Below are 24,490 nucleotides of genomic sequence, written 5' to 3' on the forward strand. Positions count from 1 at the left end.
TGAAGAACAATATTTATAAAAGATTTGGATGAAGGAGGATGGGAAAGAGGGGAAGCCCATCCCTGCTGATTCTGGCTGAATTCAGCTGCAGTATAAAATGTATTATTTATTTTACTGTTTTTGCTCTTTCAATGTGGAAGAAATTATGTATGTGTGTATGTATGCGTGTGTGTGTGTATATATATATATATATATATATATATATAAAATACATAAATATATAGCTTTTTTTCATTTCAATAATGTGTTAATATTTTTTGATGCCTATCTGGCAAAGGCAGATAATTGAAACCAAATTGATCTTTTTAAGTTGCACTCAGAATCATTTCTCCTTCCTATCTTGTTTTCCTGTTCCTGCAAAAAGATGTTTTAGAGAAAATTAGATTCACTGTTTGCATAAACCAATGATTTAGCTGGTGGCTCTGCAGGTCCAATTAACTGTTCTAATAATATGGATGAAATGAGGTTGTAGTTGTGTGTGTAGCCAATTAGATTTGTTTTGATTGAATACTTCCTCTTGTACTTTTATTTAAAGTTAAGAAAACATAGCACTAAAAACATATTTCATAGGATGGGAGAGGATACTTGGGGGGGAAAGAGAAGAAAATATCTAGGTTATAATAAAATAATAAATAATATAATAAATACATAATATAATAGATAAATAATATAATAAAATTCATGATCTCTCATTTATAAGCATAAAGAAAAGACTTACTTGCACAAATTTTAAAAGCTGCACATAATACACTTTGAAGAAATCTTTATTATGACTATCAATATTATCACTATTTCATTATAAAAAAAAAAAAAAATTATTGATGTCAGACAAAATGGCAAAAGTCAAAGGAACAGAGAGCTAAGAATCAATAGATGGCTAGTCTAGCTCTGGGCTTAGTGAGTCACACCTATCCCAACTTATTTTTCTTTACTGCTCTCAGATAGCTTACAATATATTTGGCAAAACAAAATAATTCACGTAAAAGAAAAAAAATATTTGCTAGGTACTAACTTGCTGATTGTCATAACAACTCAGAGAGGTAGGAACTATTATTTCAATTTTATACACAAAAAAAACTAAGGCAAAGAGAGATTTGGAAACTTTCCAAGGGGTTCTCTGTTGGTTAATTATCAGAGCCAGATTTCAAGCCTAATCAGCTTCAGATCATGTGCACTTAACTAGTACTGCATGATATGATGTCAGAAACGCAATGAGTTCAAAGGGAAGGATAGGATAATTACACACCCAGAATAGTTGACATTGGAGCAACAAGAGAGGATTCCACATTCTAAGACCGTGAGGCAAATCTTGAAGGATGAAAAGTGTTGGATGGACAGTGGAATGGATGATCACAGCAGAAAGAAGAAATTCACCGAAGGTGGCAGCAGGTATGGAGGGCAGGAGGGAAACCCCAAGGGAACTGCAGTGAGAGATGAGGATGGACAAGTCAATTGTGGAGAACTTTGACAACCTTTAGCAGCCTTCCAAGCTCCCCAGATGGACAGCTCTGTTTACCTGAGCCTCTATAGGTTAGTCTCTACACTTTGAGCTTGGCTACTTCCCTGAAGTGGTGCTTGCAGAGCAAACAAGGATTCAGATTGCAACTGCCTTATCCTGAAAACCCCAATCAGGGCCCGAGCTGGTCCATAGGAAGCCTTTGTACCAATTAGACAGAAGTGCTCTCTTTGAATGAGCACAGGGCTTAGAGAGCAGAGCATGCCTTTGTGTGATGTAGAGGAGGGCCCAGGCAGACACAGCCCTGTGTGTAGAGCTTGATGATTCAACACAGGCTGCTCTAAGCCCTAAGGGCACTCTCAAGCAGGAGCACACAAATTGCTCAAAACTATTTACATCAGCCCCAACTTCAACCAATGCTCACGTCCTCTGAAATCATCCTTAAAATTTGCAAAAGTTTATATAATTTTCTGTAATTACAAATATTAGTTATACTCGAAAGTGGCAATAATCACTCTTAATGCTTATTTGGGAAAAGGAAATTGTAAATATTTGAAAAACAATTACCTACGTAATATGGCAAAATTCAGTGATTCTAGCTATGGTAATCAATATTAAAGATTTTGTTTTACTTCAGAAATGTATATGCAAAGATTTTTTCTCTAATATATTTGTAGTTTATATTGGAATAAAATTAGAAGGTAATTTGGGCACATCATTTGTAGATTATAAAGCAGTGATTCCAATGTTTATATTTTATGTTCTTAATTCCATGGGGAAAATATTTATATTAGGATTTTTTCTTCTTCTAAAAATGAAATTCTTTGTATATTATTATAATATGATTTAAATGGGTAGAAAGAAACTTTTTCAGATGATCAGTGTGTTCTAAAACTGGATGTGGTGATTGTTGCACAAATGAATAAATTTAAGAAAATGCATTGAACTCTACACATATTTTTGGTATGTAATTTGTACCTTGATAAAGCTGTTTCTTAAAAAAAAATTAAAACTGATGGCTTTTGGTGAATATATTACAAATTCTTTGAATTTACTTATATTTTTCAAGATCCTCCTATTTAACAAAAATATGTACAGCCTACATTATTAAAAAAAATGATTTCAACTCTATTCAATTCAACATATGCTTTTATCTAGCACACATTCTTTGCTTAGCATTGTGACAGAATCTAGAGTTGTACAAAATAAAAATATAACATCTGACCTTTCCTTAAGGAGTTTACAGTGGAATAAGAGTATCAAAAGTGTAAACAGCAATTTATTCTAGACATAGAATAATTTCATCTGCAAGCAGTAATAGTTTCACCTTTTTTTTTTCCTAGTTGGATGCACTTTATTTACTTTTCTTCCCTGATTGCTCTGGCCAGGACTCCCAATACTACATTGAATAGGAACAGTGAGGGATGGCATCCTTGTCTTGTCCCAGTTTTTAAGGGAAATGCTTCCAATTTTTGTGCATTCAGTGTGATGTTGGCTGTGGGTTTGTCACAGATGGCTATTATTTTGAGATATGTTCCTTCAAAACACAATTTATTAAGAGTTTTGCTTTTGTTTCTGGACAGGGTCTCGTTCTGTCATGCAGGCTGGAGTACAGTGGCATAATCATGGCTCACTGCAGCCTTGACTTCCCAGGCTTAATGAATCCTCCTGCCTCAGCCTCCTGAGTTGCTGGGAATACAGGTGCACACTGCCATACCTGGCTAGTTTTTGTATTGTTTTGTAGAGACAGGTTTTTTTCATGTTGCCCAGCTAGTCTAAAACTCCTGAGGCTTAAGCAATCTACCCACCTTGGCCTTGCAAAGTGTTGGGATTATAGGTGTGAGCCACCATGCCCAGCAGAGATTTTTTACCATGAAGCAATGTTGAATTTATTGAAAGCCTTTTCTACAACTATTAAGATATAATCATTTGATTTTTGTCTTTAGTTCTGCTTATGTGTTGAATCATACTTGTTGAATTGTGTATGTTGAACCAACCTTGCATCCCAGGGATAAAGCTAACTTGATCATGTGTATTAGCTTTTTGATGTGTTGCTGAATTCAGTTTGCAAGTGTTTTGTGAGCATTTTTGCATCAATGTTCATTAAGGATATTGGCTTGATGTTTTTAGTTGCTGTGTCTCTGCTAGGTTTTGGTATCAGAATGATGCTGACCTCCTAAAATGAGTTAAGGAGAAGTCCCTCTTTCTCAATTTTTTTGGAATAGTTTTCATAAGAACACTTCTTTGTACATCTGGTAGAATTCCTCTGTGAATCTGCCTGGTCCTGGGCTTTTATTTATTTATTTATTTATATTTATTTATTTATTTTTGGTTGGTAGGCTATTTCTTACTGATTAAATTTGGGAGCTCATTATTGATCTATTCAGGGAATCAGTTTCTTCCTGGTTCAGTCTTAGGAGGCTGTATATGTCCAGGAATTTTCCTTTTCTTCTAAGTTTTCTATTTTCTTTTCTACTTCTAGAAAACCCCATAGGACTGGCCTAAAAGCTCCTTCTGTTGATTAACGACTTTAGTCAAGTTTCAGGATACAAAAATCAATGCATAAATATTATTAGCATTTCTATACACCAACAACAGCTAAGCCAAGAGCCAACCACAAACACAATCCTACTCCCAATTGCCACAAAAAGAATAAAATACTTAGGAATACAGCTAGCCAGGGAGGTGAAAGAGTTCCACAATGAGAATTACAAAACGCTGCTCAGCAAAATCAGAGATGAAACAAACAAATGGAAAAACATTTCATGCTCATGGATAGGAAGAGTCAATATCATTAAAATAGCCATGTTGGCCAAGCAATTTACAGATTCAATGTTATTCTTATATAATATATAGTCTAATATCCAGCATCTATGAGAAACTTAAACAAGTTTACAAGGAAAAAAAAATCCCATTAAAAAGTGGGCAAAGGACATGAACAGACAGTTTTCAAGAGAAGACATACTTGTGGCTGACAAACATATGAAATAAAGCTCAATATCACTGATCATTAAAGAAACGCAAATCAAAACCACACTGCGAGACCATTCACACTAGTCAGAATGGCTATTATAAAAAAGTCAAAAAATTACAGATACTGTTGAGGTTGCAGAAAAGAGGGAACACTTACTTATACTGTTGGTGGGAGTGTAAATTAGTTCAACTATTGTGGAAAGCATGTGATAATTTCTCAAAGAGCTAAAAACAGAGCTACCATATGATCCAACAATCCCATTACTGGATATATACTGAAAGTTATATAAATTGTTGTATCATAAAGACACATACTTGTATATGTTCATTGCATCATTATTCAAAATAACAAAGATGTGGAATCAACCTACATGCCCATCAATAGCAGATTGGATAAATATAATGTGGTATGCATATACATCATAGAATACTGTGTAGTCATAAAAAAGAATGAGGTCACATCCTTTGTGGGAACACAGATGGAGCTGGAGGCCATTATCCTTAGCAAACTAACACAGGAACAGAAAAAAAATACTGCATGTTCTTATTTATAAGTAGGAACTGAATGATGATAACACATGAACACAAAGAAGGGAACAAGAGACACTGGGGCTTACTTGAGGGTGGAGGGTGGGAGGAGGGAAGATCAGAAAAAATAACTATTGATAGTAGGCTTAGTACCTCAGTGATGAAATAATCTGTACACCACCCACCCCCAACATGATTTTACCTGTATAACAAGCCTGCACATGTACCCATGAACCTAAAAGTTTTTATAAAAAACTACTACTTATTTATTGCAGAATGAAATTTTTTCATTCTGGTTGCAATGGACAGGTGTTTGCAGCTGGATGTTTTTAAAAAAAGAAAACAATTAATGATTGGCCAAAGGGAAAGCAAAGGAAAGGATTCCATGGCTGACATAAGAGTTTTAGTGAGTTACCTAGAAGGTGAAGCACATGTCCACATCCTTAATTGAAATGAAAGAATGAATATTTGTTTGAAGCCAAAGGTTAATAGCAAAAGTAAGCCTTCACCATACTTAACACATATATTTGTGTCTGCTAGAAAAAAGTACAAATAGAATATCTTTTTAAATTACTATTATGGCCCATATTTCCAAAGAGTTTTAAAATTTTCAAAGGTATCTATATTAATGACTTTTTTCTTGCACCCACACAGTCTGTAGGAATATAGGGCAGTCATTTTTAAGTATAAGACAAAGAGGTTTAGAGAAGTAGACAACTTGATGAACACACTACAGGTAAGTGGGCGGAAACAGGAATTGATGTTTCATTTAGCCATTAATATTCCTTGATGATTCCACAGAATGGCATCCTATTGATATTAGAAATCACACACACTAGCCATTCATTACACAGGCCTATGGAATGTGCAATATGTTCCACACAACACTACTAATATATGGCAGAGTAAGGACTCCAAAAATGAACCATAACAAAGGACCCAAGTCTTCATTCATGATGCTGAACTGCCATGATGAAATTGCTCCATAACATTACAACTGGTTTTAAAAACTATGCTCACAGCTTATATTGCCTGAAAAATCTGGCTTTTGTCTATGCATAGACTCTGCCTCTGAGACAGCAAATCAATCTGTCTTCTTCTCCTCTTCAGCCCTCTCAAATTGAAAACAATGAGGTTAAAGACTTTTATGATGGTTCACTTCCACTTAATAAGTAATAAATACATTTTCTCTTCCTTATTTTCCTAATAAAATTTTCTTTTCTCTAACTCACTTTATTGTAAGAATATAGTAAGCAACACATTTAACATATAAAATGTCTTTATTGGCTGTTTATGTTATTGGTAAGTCAACAGTAGGCTCTCGATAGTTAAGTTTGGGACGAAGTTATATGAGCATATTTTACTGTGCAGAAGGTTGGCACCCCAAACCCACACACTGTTCAAGAATCAAATGTAAATAACCTTGAAAAGACAGCAAAATTTTTTAGAGAGTTGGAGGAAGGAGGGAGAGTTGACAGAAGAAAGAGAATTTACCATTCAATTGGAAAATAAGAAACATGTCAGTTTTTACTTTGTTATTGAAAAAGAAAAGAAAATGAGCACGTTTTAAAACATAGTTGTTTCTCTGACCAGAGTGAATGGGGGCTTGGGGTTAGTTGCCTCCCCATACTGACTCCTTTTTGTTTGTTTGTTTGTTTTTGGTTTTTGAAAAAGAGTCTCGCTCTCTTGCCAGGCTGGAGTACAGTGGCACAATCTTGGCTCACTGCAACCTCTGCCTTCTGGGTTCAAGCGATCCTCCTGCCTCAGCCTCCTGAGTAGCTGGGACTACAGGTGCATGCCACCACACCCAGCTAATTATTGTACTTTTAGTAGAGACAAGGTTTCTCCATGTTGGTCAGGCTGGTCTTGAACTCCCAACCTTAGATAATCTGCCCACCTCAACCTCCCAAAGTGCTGGGATTACAGGTGTGAGCACCACGCCCGGGCCACATACTGATCTTCTTTCTGAAGGCAGTTACCTCTCTAGGATAACGGGTAATGGAGTTAACCCAAGAATGCCCTGATTATTCTTTGCCCAAAATTACAATCAGGCATACTATTCCACATTTCGTGGGATGGAGTCAGCAAAAAGGTGTAGAAAAGCCAAGAGCTACACTCAGGGAGCTCTCTTCACAAGAAAAGAATAATCAGAAATACTTAATTACAAGTGATACAGAAGAATCACCAGTAAAGCTAGAGGACAATGGAGGTTCCCAGTCCAAAATCCATGGATATTGTATCTCAGTAGATTCTCAGAGAGGCTCATGATGTGCATTTTAAACATCCTTGCATGACCAAAACCAGCAGAATCCATTGCAGTACATCTGTCCACCACACTATTAGAAACACTACACCAGCTCAGATTCCTCTGTGGGCAGCTAACAAAGTAATGAATGTGAATATATAAAATCTCATTTAAATATTTGTTATCAGTATTATCTTTTACTGGACTGAGATTCTAGTTACATACTAGCCCCAAAAGTAATAATATATTTATGAAGGAAATTTTCTTCTTTTGATTTGATTCAAAGAAAAATCTAAGCAAGATCTTGACTATACCAGGTACTTAATAACTTCTAATGGTTTAGAAGACTGTTTCTTTAAGTGATTTCCGAAATTGTGTTTGTCAGGGAAACTTGCCGTTTCATCGAGATGGTGTATAAGGCTTTACAATCTCATATATATTCCAGGTTTCTTAAATATGTATCACTGGAAAACAAAATAACATTTTGCCTCTCTCCAGGTCTTTCAGCTGTGGGTACACAAACTTCACCCTCCCCTATTCATTTTTAACCAGACATTTAGTCTGAAGAGGTTGGAAGAATATGGGCAAACAAAGAGCCACAAGCCTTGAAGCTGCCCATACCTCTCAAGATGGGAATCTTTATTTGACAGGTTAGCACTGGAAATGTCTGGCGGTTTTCATTAATTGTGGCACCATGCTTAGAAGGAACCAGGTAGGGAAGGAGATTCATCTTATTTAAGACTAGCCTTCCATGTTCAGAGGAAATTGGCTCGCCACAAATGAAAGGCCTTGACATCATTAGTCAGTTCAGGCCCCACCTGTTACTTTATTAAATGAAAGTGGCAGATTTTAGAGGTGTTCTTTAATTTTATCAGTTCTAATAAGCCGTTGTTTGAAGAGGAAAAAAAGCCCCGAGGTCCTTTGTTGGAAGAGCTCAGCGAGGCTGCGTCTCTGCAAAGACAGACTTCCTTAGCTGTGTGATCAGATTCGTCCTTGCTCAGCCAGGTTCCTGTCTAATGCAGAACCAATCCTCTGTGCTCACCCTGACTCACTGAAGGGGAAGCTTCTCCTGGGGAAATCTTGTCTGGACTTCGATGGCCTCATTTAATTCCAGAAACAAGGAAGAAACTAACATAGGAGAAAAAGGCTTGAGGTCCTGATGAAAGATTAGCGTTACCCGGGTGTCCTAGACATAGATTTTTTTGTAACAACTTCAGTTTGAAATTATTACTAATGATAGTAGTAAAGGTCTTATAGTAACCATGGTTTGGGGTATATACTATGTGCCAAGTACAGTGTTAAGTGCTGTGTCTTTTTTAATTCTCATTACGGCTTTGTAAGGTGGATATAACCATTCTACCACCAACCTTTTACAGGTGAAGAAACTGAGATTTATAGTGATAACATTATTTGTCCAAAGCCCTATGGCAGTAGTGCTAGGAATTGAGTTTGTCTGAATCCAATGCCCATGTTGTTACTCAGTGAGAGTTTGCACTATTACATAAATCTACCATTGTGAGTTTAATGGAGCACAGGAAACTTGTGCTATAATATCTGAACTTTTTGTCAAATGACAATTTCAACATATGTGCAAGAGTGCTAAGAGCTTAGTCGTCCTTAAATGTCCCCATATACTTGACATGGATTCTTTTGAGTTAGTGTTGAAAGGTAGAGTTGATATTATCCCATTTATTCTACAGACAAAGAAACAGGTTAAAATGAAAAGAAGGTGAAGTAAAAAGTTAATTAGCAAAGTGAGATTTGATACCAGCAACTTTTGCTCCAAATGTTTTTTTTTTTTTCTGCTGTAGGATGAAGGTGATATGCTGGAGAAAGCTGAGAGTGTTGATCTTTTTGTGCCAGAGCCATTTCCTTTTTATATTCAGATGACAAGAAGGACATATTAGGAATTTTTAGGAACACACATATCTGTGCATGTATGCACACAGTTCTGTGACCATGCATACATGCACAGATATTAGTGTTTCCCAGGTGAGGGATATAGATGATCCTCATGCTCCCTCCTGTGACTCAGGTCATGCTACATAGGTCTAAGGACAGAGAAATTGCAGGCATTTAGAATGTGACTAAGCCATCTTTATTTACTCTGTGTCATCTACCTCAGCATCAATGGGACAAAGTGACCTGACATCCAGGGAGACACATACAAATGAAGAAGGGGACCTCATTTGATTCAATCAGGCAAGATTATTAATAGTTGTTTTTGAGGGGTTTTTTCCCATTAAAAAAGACTTTAAGAGGTAGGCTTGGTAATTGGCAAGTAAAAGATGCCATATTTTCTCAACCCTAACTTTGGCTAGGGGTGGTGGAATATATGTATAGATATCAGCCAAGTCAATTATAGGTTCCATTCTTATCAAATTTCCTCAAGCAAATTGATAGCCAGACAAGACCAGTGAGCCATATAATTGCATTTGCCTCTTCTGACAGGGCCAGTTTCTTCGGAATTTGTGTTAGGCGCATGATGTTGCCCATTATTGTCAGCTGAAATTTAGGGGTCTAGAGTTCAGAAGAAAAACATAAAACAACTTCTTGAAAGCCAATCTGGAGCTGAGTGGGAAAAAATAACAAGATTACAGCTTGTGTTTGATGTGCCTGAGAACTAAACTACAAAGGAATTCTGGGAAGAAAACAGTATCCAAGAACCGCCTTTGTGCTTCCAACTAGGCTCAAGTCTGAAACTCAGGAGATGGATACTCTGAGGCAGCTGAAGTGGGGAGATCAACCTTAAATGTATGGCACAGCTGGAAAAATGGGAGCATGATACACAGAGAGTGCTAGGCTCTTTGCTGCTGACAAGTATACTGCAAGGCAGAAATTTCTAGGCTCATATATTCAGACATAAAAGGTTTGAATTCTATCTTGGCCACTTAATAGTTGTGCTAGCTTTGGCAAGTTATTTAATTTTCTTAAACTTTATTTCATCATCTGTAAAGTAGGGAGAATGCCTCACAGGTATTAAATAAGTTAATGCAAAAAGAGCTTACCATAATGTCTGACACGTAACAAGTCCTCCGTAAATGTTAGCCATTACTAACAGTCAAAAATCGGAAGCAAAATGTCAAGACTGGTTGTGAACAGGTAGGACTTAAGGATGCTTATAAAATTAACAACTTAAGGGACTTCCTGGTCAAGAAGAGCATCTGAGACTTGATTGCAACCCAAACAGGGCCAGTGCAGGGAGGAGGGATGTCCAAGGAGGTTTCAACCAAAGGAAATAGATGAGGGAAGAAGTCTCAAGCAGAGAGCGGAAATAGGGCCTAGAGTAGTTACAGAACTGCCCACAAGTATGGGGGCCCCTTCAGTCTAGGTCCCCTGACCACACACAGCAGGGGTCCTAAAATTCTTAAATGAGCAGTAGTCAAGGGACATCAAAGGATGCAAAACATTTGCATCCTTGCAACCTCCTTGCTGAAAGATTTTTTTTTCTCTCTCTTATCAAACTTATCACTATAACGGGAATGTGGTTATAGCAACCCTAGTTGCTTTTTGGTTCCATTGAGATCCAGACATCTGCACTAGGGAACTCACCACCAGCATTCCCTACAGAGTGTGGAGTTTAATATGTGATTCATTTAACCCACTCACCCCCTCGGACTGTGTCAGCTTACTGAACAATGAGGAAACACCTAAGTAAAGGTGGGCCATCCATGGACTGCGTGCTGCTTGGCATTAAAAAAATGAATAAAGTTAATGACACTCTTTGCACTGGGAATTTCAACCAAGAAACAGAAAAGGGAATTTCAGATAGTACAGTTAAACTTCTGAAAGTCTCCTAGTACCTCTTATGTATAACATTGTTGGGAAGGGCAGAGTTCCCGAAGAAACAGATCAGGGTAAATCAGAGCAGAGCAGCAGACGGACTCCAAGATACCATGAAAAGGAAGATGGCAAAATCCATCACATCACAGAGCAATTCTGCAGAAGATTTGCTTCCTGATCTTCCCAGGGCCTAACGTTCAGCTCTTTCTCGAAACCTTGCTTTAGTCTTAGCGAACACCACCCTCCAGTGATTTTGAGCTTGGGTTTGTTTGTTTGGAATCTTCTTCTTCTTCCTCCTTCTCTTCTGCTGCTTCTTATTTCTCTTCTTCTTCCTTTTCTTTCTCCTCCTCCTCTTTCTTCTTCTTCTTGTTGTTGTTGTTCTTTTTCTTCTTCTCCTCCTCCTCCTACTTCCTTCTTCTTCTCCTTCTCCCCTCCTCCTTCTTCTTCTTCCTCTTCTTTTTCCTCTTATTCCTCTTCCTCCTCTTCTTCTTTCCTCTTATTCTTGTTGTTGTTCTTTTCTCCTCCTCCTCCTCCTTCTTCTTCTCCTCCTCCCCTCCTTCTTTCCTCCTCCTTCTGCTTCTTCTTCCTTCTTTCTTCTTCCTCTTCTTTTCGTCGTCTTCTTTCTCCTCCCCCTCTTTCTCCTCCTCCTCCTTCTCCCTCTTCTCACAATGATATTTCTGATGAGAACAGAATCCATGTGTCAACTCTAAAAGCAAAGGCGCAGAACAGTCAACTGAATACCAGGTTTATTTTTCTAAAGGATGTCTTCACTCTGGCTAATGCTTTAGAAATAACCTCAAAAAAGTATATGCCAAGTATCAATGACTGGAGAGGACAGTCATGGGAAAGTCCATCTTGAATCCAGTCCCACTAAGTGAAGATACCACACTTTCCCTAGGAAGTCACCTTTCTCTTACAATATAGACGTTCCATGACTCAAGAATAAACATAAGTTCTACAAGAACACAGCTGGTAGTTTGAAACCTGACTATGTAGCTTTGGACCAATTGTTGTTTTGTTTCAGTAACGAAGCTCTTTATATTATTTATTTGTTTGTTTGTTTGTTTTTATTATTGTGGTCTCATGGTTTTTTATTTTGTTCAATGGATAGCTTTCCATTTTATTGTTAATGTGGCCAGTGGGCCCCTCTAGCTGGATTCAGTGTGCTTTGGGAATTTCCCCATCATTCCTTCAGCACTTTTCACTTCCTGGCAAAATAGTATGCTTTAGGCTTATCTTGTGCCTTCTTTGCCCCATCCCCAACATAGATATTTACCTCAAGGAAACCTGGTTTCTAGAATGAAAATAATATTTAGAAACAATGATCTGGATGCTGAATATATTTATTGCTAGTAGCATGTCGTTGCTGTTAGCTTACATTTGTTTCTGTATCTACTTATTAAAAACCATGAGTTCATACTAATAACTATAATTTCAATTCAACACTATTGGATACATTCCAGTCTTCCTCTTTTTCCATACCCTCTCCACTTCTCTATACCAGGAAAACTTGAGCTGGTAATTTTACTCCTCCAGGTCAATTTCTCCCTCTGTAAAGTGAGGATGATAATATCTCTGTTGCTCTTCTTTTATGCGGGTTAAACACAGTGGTGTTTATAAACTTCTGTGATGTGCTTGCACTGGAACAGGCCTGCTGTGAGTCCTCATGAATTAGACAACACAGACTCACTCCAGGTGGACAGCCTGGCATCTACAGTTGGCTGGCTCTTTGCCCCAGTTTGCAAGCTGAATAAAAGTAACCCATAGCAGCCCTGCATCATAGGCAATCAGTAAGTGGTTGTTGTTATAAGAGATAAATGTGCATATTTTTCTTGCAAATTGTGTCATGAGCGGGAGAACAAGTAGGGCCGATTAAGAGTGCCATCAAGGTTGCAGTCAGAAAGGAAATACAGTGCAGCCCAGAGTGCTGTCAACAGCAAGCACCAAGGACATCTCCCTGGTCATTATGGCAACTGGTCTTCACTCCCCTTGTACAGATTATTTTTTTCAAACTGATGTCTGATTGTATCACATCTTCAACTCTAAATCAGAAGCAGGTTGACGTGAAAATAAAGCCCATTCCATCACCCAAATGCTTAGTTACCAGCTTAGAATCAATCACTTGTATAATGCAGAGCTGCATAATTTAAAAAAAAAAAAAAAAAAACCCAAAGGAGGAGAGTTCCCTAATGTCTGCCATGTATATGGAGGGTAGAGTTTGCAGTGTTTTTGACCATGTGAAGGCCTCACTGCCAAAACATCCCACACACTTTCTTTGGAGACAGGGAAATGAGCTCATCTTCAGGCTTCTCTGGTGATCTTTCCACAGGGCTTGATGGACTTTCAGTCTGTCAGGAAGAAGCCTAAGAAATGTAACTCAGTGCTATGCATTGCATTGAGAGCACTAAGGTGACACAGACCTCCAAAGCTGCATTTCTCTGTGGAAGATGGCAAGGCAGTTATAATCATAACTGCATTAGGATGGGGTGGAGGCCTTGTGAGCATTCTCCTCTTTTCTTGAAGGATTCCATTCCATACAGCATCAGAGTGACACAAATTTCCCGGTCATGTCAGCAACTGCTCAGCCACAGTATGTTTCTTTTTTGCCTTTCAGTGGGCAGTAGAAATGAAAGGACTCAGAACCATGTGGTTTCTCACCTTCAGAGCCAGGTGTCAGTAACACCTAAAGAGTCCCTGGAGGGAATGCTCAGAAGTAAAAGAATGTCATTCATGAGGAAAGCAGGGGCAACATTGTTCCCAGAAGTACCATTTCCCATCTGTGTGCATTTTCAAGAGTTTCAGAAATCTTCTGGCTCATGGAGGCTTTGATCTAATACCTTACGTTGTGGGTGAAGGCCAGATAATAGCCAAGCTCAGTGGGCTCTCTAAGGTATATTTCCAGTGATATGTTCCCTGCAAACAAAAACAAAAGCAAAAGGAAAAGCAAAAAAGGTGCTTAGGCACAAACCCCTATCAAGAAAAAGAGGAAAGAGCTAAGACTGAAAGAGCCTAGCACAGAGTGTACATCCAGTAGATGCTCAATATTCAGATCCTTCCTCCCTTCTGGTGTAGGACCCATTGACCTACTGAGCTTGGAAGTATGGTTAATTCTGTCTGAAGGAGAGCTGGGTCTTAGGATTCCCTGGATCACTGAAAGAAATCTGCTTCCTAGTCGGGGGTCAATAATCCACCTCACTCTCTGTCCACCTCAAGCAGCTTGGAAAATTCTCATCCCAAGTGGCAGGGAGGAAATGAGAGAGGAATCCTCAGTCTCTTTAGGACCAGCTATGTGAGTTGATGGCTCTGGCTGACCATCCTGGAGAAGCTGCTCCCAACCACACCTGTGGTCCCCTCCCAGGTCCGCCACAAGGCAAGGCCGGCTTTCAAAAGAGAACAGCAAGCTTTGAACCCACTGCCCCATTGATCAGCTCTGTCTCATGAGGCAAAATGCTTTCTATTTCTTTATTAGTGAAATGAGAATTAATATCCATTTCACATGCCTAAGGAGAGGATTAAGTGTGAGTATTCAGGAAGTACATGTAACAGATGTTAACTCTTACTACTTTTACTTGAAACTCAACCACTTCAGGTACATTCCTCCAAGTCAATATTGCCCTCTTCTTCTCACACAGGTAAAGATTTAACTTTTTCCTGACATATTTCATATTAAGGTACTAACCCCTCAGTGTAAATCAATATCCCCTCTGCTCACTGAGATAAATGCATATCTGATTCCCTCCTTTGGAGAGTCTAATCAGAAACTCAAAAGAACACAACCATTTGGTTCTCATCTACCTATGACCTGGAAGTCCCCTCTCTGCTTCGAGTTGTCCTGCCTTTTGCTTCAAGTTGTTCCACTTTTCTGGACTGAACCAACGTATGTTTTATACATATTGATTGATGTCTCATGCCTCCCTATGTATAAAACCAAGCTGTGCCCCTACCACCTTGGGCACATGTCAGGACCTCCTGGGGCTCTATCACAAGTGCATGTCCTCAACCTTGGCAAAATAAACTTTCTAAATTAACTGAGACCTGTCTCCAATTTTGGGAGTTCACACATAAGAAGGAAAATAAGAAGCTGATGACAGACGTTACTTCATTAACACAAAAGGGTGGTAAAGAGCAATACTTTCAAAGTCCACTGTAATTCATGGGACTCACTACAAAATGAAGAAAACTCAAAATTTTAAACTAAACAGGAAAATGAAAATTAGAGGTGAGGTCATCATTCTAGAAGGAAAAAAATTAGATATGTAAACCAAAAATACAATTCTAAGGTTCCTCACCATCTGAATGGACTTCCTCCTCAGCCAAGGTACTCTTAACCTGAGAGACTGGTTCAGGCCATGATGGGAAGTCAAGGGGTCAGACATGCCTCATTATACCTCTTGGGGATTAAGGTCAACACAGACTTTAAGTCTGATGAAAAACATTTTACAGCCTATTCTCTCCGAAGCCTGCTACGTGAAGGGTTCCTCTGCAAATTAGTCTCCACAATCCTTTTTCTTAATCCAGAAATTCCTTTCTATTGATCCCAGGTATTTACATAAACTCAACTAATTGTCAACCAGAAAATTTTTCAATCTACCTATAAGCTAGAGGTTTCCCGCTGCTTCGAGTTGTCCTGCCTTTCCGGGCCAAACCAATGTATTTCTTAAATGTATTTGATTGATGTCTTATGTCTCCCTAAAATGTATAAAACCAAACTGCACCCCAGCCACCATGGGCACATGTTCTCCGGACGTCCTCAGAGCTGTGTCACTAAATATGAGTGGCCGTGGTCACTCATATTTAGCTCAGAATAAATCTCTTCAAATATTTCACAGAGTTTGACTCTTTTCTTCGACAGAAAAAGCAGAGCTAAGACAAAATAAGAGGCCAGCGCTGAGGACATTTTCTGACTTTTAGCTCAGTGCATCAAGGAGTGGAGAGAAGGTCCCTTAAAAACCCATAAATTAAACTGTGGCTAATTGTTTTCTAAAACTAGCACAAAACTCCTAAGTTATGAGATTCAATAGATTTAAGGTGCAGTTTAGCTACAAGTAAGCAGACAACTGGGTTGGAATATTAGTTAGAGGGCTGGCTGGAGAAGTCATTTAATTAAGTCTCAGCTCTGTCTTTGTAAAATGGAGATAATAATTGAATCTATTTTATAGCACTACTGTGATGGATAAATATGATCATGAATTTAAGGTATTTAGCTGAGTGTTTGACACTTAAAACTCAATACATGTCCATTGTTGTTATCATCATCCTCTAACTTGTTAAGCAGGAAACAGAGGTCTTAGAAAAGACATCGCAATGGAAAATGTGGGAGACACCTTCCATGGCAAACCAGTGTCTACCCTGTATGATGTCAAATAGACTTTGTTTCGATGGTTAATTAGGGAAAAAGGAGAATGAAGAGAAGTTGGTTAATGGACGTAAAAATACAGTTCGATAGAAGGAATAAGTTCTAGTATTCGACAGTACAGCAGGAAAATTACAGTTAACAATAATTGATTGTTATTTCAAAATAGCTAGAAGAGAAGAATTATGATCTTTCCAACCAAAGAATAGATAAATGATTGAGGTGATGGTTATCCTAATCACCCTGCTTTGATCATGACACATTGCATACAGGTATCAAAATGTCATATGTGCCCCCAAAATCTATACGACTATGATATATTAATAAATAAATAAGGTATATATTTAAACTCTGATAAAAATAAAAATCTAATAACTCAAAAATGCCTAAGCCTAATTTAATGCAATAAAGGCTATAAAAATAAAGCAAAAAAAAAAAGAATTTAAAAATGTATAACTAAAAACAAAGATCACCACCACCCCAACTCTGCCACTCCCCTACCACTCAATGGGGAAATGTCACACATAGAAGACCCATTAATAATCTATAAAAACACATAATTTAATTCTCTACCAAGAGGAGACAACTAAATTTAAGATGCCTGAACCCAAACCCCCTGCAGAGGCCTTTAGGAGTGGGGACTCTTGGGTCAGGATCGCCATCAGGAAAGCAAGTATTCTGTGACCACACAGGACAGGCAGCTGCAGACTTCTATGGACATCATTTGTCCTTAGTAATATAATTTTTTAATGTTGCAAATATATACAAACATGACAAATGGGGGAGCACAAAATGACCATTAAGATTATAATATATGTGTGAATAAGCCATCAGAATAGTCTTTGCAAATAAAGGGCCATATAAATGCTAATATTCCCACCTTTTACTGGTAATAATAACATGTCATCTGGCTGAAACAGTTCCTTAAGTACTTCATGTTCTCTGCTGGAATCAAGTCATTAATCCCATTTATATAGTTAATGGGGGAGCCGTGAGTCCAAATTAAGGTCCTAAAGAAAAGTACTGGAATTAATGACAAAGGGGAATCATTTTTTTTTTCTCTACAGCTATAATGTTGCTTTGCTAAATAGTACTTTTTGACCCTGAACTTTACCTTGAATACTGAATAGTCCACTCAGGAAATAAATGCTTAATACACCTACATCAGTAGTTTTGGAGTTGGTCAACCCACACATGGCATAGTCACTCTGCTCCCCTCGTGACCAGTCACTGGCCTCTTTCCTCAAGCATCCATAGTCCAATTAGCCCATGAAGGCTGAGATGGCTTTTTCAGGCTGCCGGTGAACTAGGACCGCCACCTGCCATGCCACACCACACTCCCCCAAAGCTCTATGTGGTGATGCATTGTCAGTCTGTGGCCTGTTCCACAGGAGACACTAGCACATAGTAGTCATATGTTTTCTTGAGCTCCAGGGTCAGACAGACATCCCTTCTCTAACAGGATCTGAAGTTTCTGGGTCAGTTACCATCTCTCAGGCTGGTTTCCCTTGTTTTTAAAGAGGATGCAGAAGTACAAGGTATTCTTGGGATTATGTGCATAATTATTTATTACTATTAATAAATAAGTGACCGGAAGGAAAGAAGGAAGATGAGGGAAGGAGGGAGGGAGGGAGGGAGGGAGGGAGGGAGGGAAGGAAGGAAGGAAGGAAGGAAGGAAGGAAGGAAGGAAGGAAGGAAGGAAGGGTGAGAGGGAGGTAGGAAGGGAGGGAAAGCAGGAAGGGAGGGAAGGCAGGAAGGCAGGAAGGCAGGAGGGAAGGAAAGGGAGGACTCCCTGAAGAGTCACTGCTTTTTTAAAACACCAGTGATGGGACAGGCTGCAGGAACTCTTACCAGAGCCCAAAGTCTCTCATGCTAGAGTCTGTCCTTGTTCTCTGTCACTGAGAGTTTCAGGAGCAAATCCTGTCAACCAGAAAGGAGCACTAGCCTCCTTCTTGAAGCCAGACCCACAGCCCTTTGAGCATCAGGGACAGCATTAGGTTTTTCTTGGGATAATGGGGTATATACTGTGAGTGTGAGTACATTTAAAGATGACAAGGAAAGTGAGATGCTAACTCCGTCTGCGGCGGTTCTTCCAACACAGAACACGTCTAACCACTTCATTCCTGCTCTACAAGGACAAGCCTACTTAGATTGGGGATTACAGCAAACGAGCCTAATGCTACTGAAATGACTTGTTAGCCATTCTGCCCGCAGGCATCCTCTGGGGGAAGCCCTTGGACACCAGCAGCCTGTGACCTGTGGAATTTTATTTTCTCAGCATCAAGAAGCAGCCACATTGAAAAGCAGCTTCTCTCCCTATTTTGTGCCCAGCATGTAGTGGAAGGGGAACACCAAATGTTTTCCCCAGAGATTCTCAGGCCTCAGGCTCACTGTGCCCATAAATATAAAACAGGTGGCCTGGGTCCCTGCTCTAAGGCCCTGTGCTGACGTGAAAGTAGAGCATCCAGGCAAGTTATTGTCCAGGACCGGTACAGGCATGAGCAGGGCAAGAGAGGGCTCTCCCCAACCCACAAGGAATGCCAGGTGATGGTTTGGCAATTATCACGTTGCCTCTCAAAGCACCAGGGAGAGGCCATTTCCTGATGGCCCGTACCTGTTGCACCTAAAGTGTTCACTGAATGCAGATGCCAGGGAGAAGTGACTTCCCAAGCCTGTGCATTAAGAGACAAAATGGCAGAGTAGGACCTTCCAGGGACTCTCCACTGGAAAAGGGCAGAAAAGGCATGCGCACAACTTCCTAAACACACTGCACGTGCTCACTTCCCAAGGGTAAGGAGAGCACCGTGCACGTGGGTAGCCCAGACTAAGGCAAGAATCATGGGAAAGCTGGCTGCAGGTGGGCCAGCCTATAAAGTCCTAGGATCACGGTTAAACACCACACTTGTTCTTCAAGTCGCCCATGTGGATCTCTTCCAAGTGTACTTTCCTTTCTTTCCTGCTCTAAAGTTTTTTAATAAATGTCCACTCCTGCTCTGAAACTTGTTTTGGTCTTTTTTTCTGCCTTATGCCCCTTTGTCAAATTCTTTCTTCTGAGGAAGCAAGAATTGAGGTTGCTGCAGACCTGTACAGATTGACCACCAGTAACAGATATTTCCCACCGGTAACAGGACAATACCTTTAGAGAGTGAAAGAAAGCACTGGTAGCAATATACTGAGGCCATAGCCATAGAATGTGACTATCCTAAGCAAACACCCGCAGCTGGTCATCCTAAGCAAAAGACAGGCTGCTGAAACAGGGAGTGATTTCAGAGGGGCTACAAACTGGGGAGCCCTCAGGAGGGGCAGGTGCTGGTTACCTTCACCATTTAAACTATCTTCACTGTTTTTCAAAAGAAAGAAGAAAAGTAGGCAGAATGAAAGGAAGGAGGAATGAAAGAAGAGAGAGTAGGAAAGTAGTAAGAAAAGGAAAGAAATGATTTTAAAATAAAATATATCAAAACTATTAAAAGGAAAAAATGCAGAAACATACAAAAATTTACTGAAAATATTACCAGTGTGGGGCAGAGGAGAGTGTCATCTTTTGTTGAAAATCATTTTTTCCACATTTCCATACTTGAAGGATAAACAGATAAATGAAAGGATGGGTGGAAAAACAAAATAATCTGATGAAAGAGAAATCTTACATTATGGACTTCTAATAAAAGGAGTTGACTTTAATTTTACATAGTATACACAAAAAGGAAACAAATGGAACTAAGGGAAATGTTCAACTTCACGTGAATGCTTCTTCATTACAAAACAATGAGAGTTCCTATTCCCAAACTCCCCAGGTCTCCACAATACTGCACACCCTAATCCCCTGTCTGACCTGATTCCAGTCTCCCGTTGGCCTAACTTGGATTAAAGAAAAGTCCGTTTTCAGATCAACAGGGCAGGCAGCTTTGGCAATGAGTCTGGGGAGTATAAAGACAGTCCCTCTCCCGCTGAGAATTCTCCTGTGATCCTGCTATGGGATTTTCCATTTCCGCCTTTAGTCACTTGCCTGGCAGAAAGTGCCTCTTATGTTACTTGGGGAGGTATCGGGGCTTCAGGTATAGCTGTGCATCCGCCTGCCCTGAGGGGAGTGCAGTCAGGAAACACAGGGCTCAGAGCTGCAAGGGAAGAAGCAACCAGTCCCCACTCCTGCGATTTCTTTTCTGCAAAAACAGTGAAGACAGCATCTCACACAAGCCTTTCTTAAACTACTTTTTTTCCATTTCTGCTTCAAAACACAGAACAATGATATTTGAGTTTCCTCCAGCCCTATTTTTGAGTGATGGTAAGCAAACATTTTAACTGTAAAATGCTTCTAATAACCTGGTCAGACTAAAAAATAAACTCAAAAAAGCAAACACCCACAAAAATAGTGCAATCTATGCTGACTTACAAGCAGAGCCAAATAGCTTATATTTTAGAGATTCAAGAGAGACAGAGTTTAATCTTAAATATGAGCCTACAATTCTATTTTCATTTTAAGGACATTTATGCTAATAAAATCCTTTCTGACATACAATCAGATGAATATCTACCCTTCTTCCTTGATTTTGGAAAGCCACTCCCTCAAGAAAGGGTTCCACAGCCCAAGTCAACCTGGTGAACTTCAGCATCACCACACTCTGCCTCACCCAGTGAGAAATTCCCTTTGAAGCAGCATCAACATTCTCTTGATTTTCATTACCAAGACCTAGAAGATCCCTTGATTGTCAGGAGTACCTCCTTGAGGAGGAAGCAGGTCTTTCAGGCCCAGGCTGGACTTGGCCCTGGGTAAGCACCATCCTTCGGAGAGCTGGGGCTGGGATCACTAAGGGCAGCAGAAGAGGTTATTGCCGAAGGCTATGGCTGAACATAATGTTACTGTTGATTTGGGTACCAAGAAAAGTACCAGAAAACCTCTGATCAACAAGATGGACTTAAAATTAAAAAAGAATTGCCTGCTAATAACAAAGGTTAAGTAGCAGGGTGCTACTGTGCAGCTGTTGTCATCTCTAACGAGACAGTTTACCCTCGCAGCTGCAGAGAGGAGTCTTTGGGGTCAGACTAGACCCGAGGAAAGGAAAAACAGTGCCCTGAAAGGAGAGACGGGAAAGAGAATCAGTATTCCCCATGCACCAACCCTGGTCAACAAGGTCAGATACTGCTTCACAGACGATATTTTTAGTATTAAAATTGCCCCATGAGTTATGTATTATTATCCTTATTTCACAGATGAGGAAACCATAGCTCAGAAAAGTTAAGCCACTTGTCCAAGGTCACAAAGCCAGATGCAGAATGCAGAGCCAGGTCTCCCAGAGTTCTTTCCACTGCACAAGGTGCCTCAAGAGATACCATATCGGCCTCAGCTCTCTCTTACCAGACACAAGTATGCTGGCCTTGTGCCTAGCAGAGGGATGGAAATAAATCAAGGCCAACCTGCACAGGGGACAGAGTGATTGACTACTTTCAAGGAGAGAAATTCAGTTGCCCTGGAGCCTCAGAGAAGCCTGTCTCAAATCTGGACTGATTCAGATTTGGCTGGAGACGGTCAGAGAACAGGGTGGTCATTTGTCGAGGAACATCTCTGGAGAGCACCGGAGTGTAAGGCCTTTTCCCAAGGAGCCTTAGACATGACACTCTCCTTCAGCTGGCCTGTTTTAGATGCCCCAATAGCAGGAGAAGGCTCCAGGTGGCTTCCAAAGGTCTCTATCCATCATAGATAAATCTGATCAAGCATGAAGGCAGACAGTGCCTCAAGTCAAATCAGAAATATCTCTGGAGTGAGAACTGAGGTTGACAGCTCTGACTGTAAGTCACTTAGACAAGTGACCTAGCATCTGTGCCTCAGTGTCCTCAGCTGAAATGGGTTCTCCTCATTCATATCTCATGAGGATCCAGTGATAAAAATAGGATGGTGATTTAGGCCATTTTTGCATTGCTGTAAAGAAATACTTGACACTTAGTAATTTATAAGAAAAGAGGTTTAATTGGCTCATGGTTCTGCAGGCTGTACAGGAAGCATAGCACTGGCATCTGCCTCTGTGGAGGCCTCAGGAAGCTTCCAGTCATGGTGGAAGGTGATGGAGGGGTAGATGGCTCATGTGACACAAGCAGGAGCAGGGGATAGGAGGTGCCACACACTTTTAAATGACCAGATTTCATGTGAACTCAGAGTAAGAGCTCACTTATCACCAAAGGGATTGCCCAAGTCATTCGTGAGGGACCTGTCTCCATAATCCAAACACCCACCACCAGGCCTCACCCCCAACACTGGGGATTACATTTCAACATGAGTTTTCGACAGGGACAAATATCTAACTGTATCAGATGGAAATATGCTTTGAAAAAAAAAAAACCAAAATAACAAAATAATCTCAACATGCAAGAGATATACAACTGCAAGGAGAAAATGTAGTCCTAAGACTGAAACTAAAGGTAAAATATAATCAAATAAAATATTTTTAAAAAATAATTAGATGCCTATGAAATTTGATGATTTATATACCACAATATATTCTTTCTGTATATTTTTAAAATGTAGATATTTATGAAAAGGTCAGAGGTCTTATGGGTGAGTTTGTAAGTTAACATCTTATTTAGTGAGCACCTACATAAATGTCAGGACTCACCCCAGAAAAGCAGAATCAAAATCTCTGTGGGTGAAGCCCAGGAATCTGCATCTTAATACATTCTTCTAATGAAGCTTATACAGGTAGTGAACAGAACCAACTCTGAGAAACCCTGCAGCACAATCTTCTAATCACGTTTTTATCCCCGGATAAAGCATGGCACCTCAATGAATGAATGAGTTGAAGAAGAATGGATCAGACAGGTTTAGGCAGGTAGTGCTGTTTAGCTGAAGCTGTGGAAAAGCTTGTTATGGCAGGATAAGGATGCTGGTGCTGGTACTGGGATACACACAGTTTATAAAAACTTGAGGAGAGGGATGGCAGATAGAAAACTAATCCAACACATGAGTTCACTCCTTCAGTTCTCAGTAAGCCAAAGCTATTTCACCTGAGGACGAAAGGACCCACACAAAAGACATGTACACATGTCTTTTGAAAACCTCCTCTTTTCTTTATTCCCTTCTCTATGCCCACATCAACTTCTAATTAATAAAATGACAAAATGTTCCCTCCCATCTCCAGCTATAGCTAGGATTCCTAATATAGAAAGTAACCAGAATGCTTTCAATAATCAGGTTGGAAATGAATCTGTAGTGCAGAAATTTATTAAAATTGAAAGACATTGTGTAATCTTCTATCCCATGAGAATTCACCAAGCTGCCTGCAACAAAGACCCCTTTTAGATTGGGTGCAGTGGCTTATGCCTGTAATTCCAACCCTTTGGGAGGCTTAGGCAGAGAATACCTTGAGCCCAGCAGTCTGAGGCTACAGTGTGCTATGACTGCACCACTGCACAACCTGGGCAACTGAGTGAAACCCTTTCAATGAGTAAGCTGTAGGCCCACTGTGGTCATTAAAAGCCCTAAAAGCTGGTAGGATAATAAGTCTGCGTACACTTCTCCAAGCATAAGATTTTTGTCCTTTACTCAAAGCTTGCTCCATGCATTATAGTCAAGCTGACTCTTCATACCTTTAAAAAGTCTCCAAAAGCTGCACCCGACCAAGTCCTTCGCAGATAAAAACATGTAACCAGTAGTAAAATGATACAGCTGGTCCAGACAAGAACTCCAGCATTTCAACGTCCATCCTCCTGTTTTGCACCTGTATGCCCCTGGCTAGTCAGGCTTGCTTTTTAAGACCTCAGCAGCTATTCTCATTCCTCCTTTGGAACACAACTGTCCATAAGATGCCATTGGGGGTACAGCCAAAATGGCCGACTAGAAACAGTGGCATTAGGTGGCTCCCATTGAAAAAATAATAATAATAATAAGCCTGTATGTGAATTCTTCACCAGCAACCAAGGTATCCGAGTTCTCTCATCACAATTGAGTAGAAGGCTGGCGTGATCCATGGAGAGAAAGAAGAGCAGTGTGGTACAGCAGCCCACCTTAGAGCCACGGAGAACGACAACCCCCTCCCGCCAACCGTGGGAGGCAGTAAGTGAACGCGCTACCCTAGCCGGGGAAACTGTGCTTTTCCCACGGAACTGTGCAACTCAGATCAGAAGATCCCACTTGCTAACCCACACCACTGGGGCCTAGTATCCCAAC

General features: G+C 39.9%; 1 long non-coding RNA gene across 1 annotated transcript; it reads right to left on the reverse strand.

Moving 5' to 3' along the window:
* Positions 1–1,670: 1,670 nt before the first annotated feature.
* Positions 1,671–19,316, reverse strand: LOC116553692. Its single transcript, XR_004269869.1, has 3 exons — positions 19,239–19,316; positions 7,684–7,690; positions 1,671–1,682 (listed from the first exon to the last, which is right to left on the reverse strand). It is a non-coding gene; the product is annotated as an uncharacterized LOC116553692 (long non-coding RNA).
* Positions 19,317–24,490: the final 5,174 nt, after the last annotated feature.

The sequence above is a fragment of the Sapajus apella genome, unplaced genomic scaffold (assembly GCF_009761245.1).
Source record: "Sapajus apella isolate SASKATOON/1434 unplaced genomic scaffold, GSC_monkey_1.0 scaffold13, whole genome shotgun sequence".
NCBI classification, from domain to species: domain Eukaryota; kingdom Metazoa; phylum Chordata; class Mammalia; order Primates; family Cebidae; genus Sapajus; species Sapajus apella.